At 38.7% G+C, this 1,582-nt stretch overlaps 1 protein-coding gene across 1 annotated transcript in view; it reads left to right on the top strand.

Annotated features, from left to right (window-relative positions):
• The first annotated feature begins 139 nt into the window (after window positions 1-139).
• slc35e3 (solute carrier family 35 member E3) overlaps window positions 140-1,582 on the top strand; it is a 6,887-nt gene continuing 5,444 nt past the window's right edge. The window contains exon 1 of the mRNA XM_034864110.1: window positions 140-403. The gene's annotated coding sequence lies outside the window, so the exon portion shown is untranslated. The remainder of the gene's footprint in view (window positions 404-1,582) is intronic.

The following is a 1,582-nucleotide window of genomic DNA, read 5'->3' as shown; positions in this document are numbered from 1 at the left end:
TCTATCTATCTATCTATCTATCTATCTATCTATCTATCTATCTATCTATCTATCTATCTATCCATCCATCCATCCATCATCGCTGCGCTGCTTCCCCTCCAGCCCACTAGGGGGCGCTGCTGCCCCGTACACACGCACGTTAAACGACGTTACACACGGAGGAAACAGGAACACACGGGTCTGTCTCCGGCTGTTTATGGCACAAATCACGGCTGTATTCTGCCGGAGACCGAGTAAGAAAATCCTCCAGGACAGTAGCGGGGATTCATCACTTTTAAGGCCGGGGACTGGAGCTTCGACTGCCGGGGGGAGACGCTTACTCACGGGGTGTTAGTTGGACCGGACCGGAGCGAGACGAGAAGAAGAGAAGCAGGGTGGACAGGTGGACAGATGGAGACCCCAGGTAAACTTTTCTTATTGCGTGGCAGAATGAGACAAGACAGACGGACAGGCACGGAGACAGACAAATGGACGAAACTATGTTGTGTTAAAACTATTATGTCGTGTTAACCACCAATAAAACACGACATTTTAGCTTTTAATTTACTATTTAACATCAATTAACTAGTTCTAATAATGACTCACGCCAAACGTCTTTTAAAAAAAACGCTATTTTACCATTAGGTGTTGCAAACCTCAAACGTTCCCTTATCTGTGTTATCACTAGTTAGTTAGTTAGTTAGTTAGTTAGTTAGTTAGTTAGTTAGTTAGTTTACAGATTGGTAAAACAGTGGTGGGAAGTAAGGAAGTACGTTGACTCAAATACTGGACGTAAGTATTAATTTGAGGTACTTGAGATTAACCATTTTTCTAGGCTTCCACCTTATACTTATTGTTACTTCACTATATTTAAGATGCTATTATTACACACAACACAAATACTGCCTGGAAAATTGCCCAATTCACTGTTAAATTATTATAATACGGCGTTTTCCTCCCATATATTGCTATTTAAGCAGCTTTATGCTAAACAAAAGTGGAAGTTAAAGCTAATTAAACTACTTATATCCTATTTTCTAAACTCATCTAACTTGTTGAAGTAACTTTTAACTGTAGCTGTAGATGTCGTGGAGGTAGAAGTACAAAATTGTATATATTATATAACAGTATATAAAGTAGTTCATCTTCTTAGCTTCATATTCACACGCTTTAACATGAACATGTTGCTTACACTGTGATGCATTGGGAATAATATAAGAACAATGTAATGCTAAAATGGGATTATACATTCAAGCTAAAAGGTAAAAGCATTATTTCAACAGAAATTAAGACATGTTGGTCATGCATTAAGTTTGTTGTCGTAAGGATAAAGTTTGGCGTTTGTTGCATTAAGTTGTTTTGCAGTACTTTGGTTTTATAATACATAAGATGTTCTGGTACATTTTGTCATAATCCAGCTCTACAAATGAGTCAGAAGCAGATTTGATGATGTTAGAAACCTATCCTGTCTCTGGTCTCAGTCCCTCTTTATGGTCCAACTAATCTTTTGCTTAGCAATTCCTGAACTGAGGGTCATAAACTCTCAGTCACATTGAAAGATAACGAATAAGCACACCGACACATCACTGTGGTCTAGAGACCC

Source organism: Etheostoma cragini, chromosome 23 (genome assembly GCF_013103735.1).
Source record: "Etheostoma cragini isolate CJK2018 chromosome 23, CSU_Ecrag_1.0, whole genome shotgun sequence".
In the NCBI taxonomy this organism is placed as follows: domain Eukaryota; kingdom Metazoa; phylum Chordata; class Actinopteri; order Perciformes; family Percidae; genus Etheostoma; species Etheostoma cragini.
Note: the sequence above shows the minus strand (reverse complement) of the source record. Positions and strands in the feature narration are given on the sequence as shown.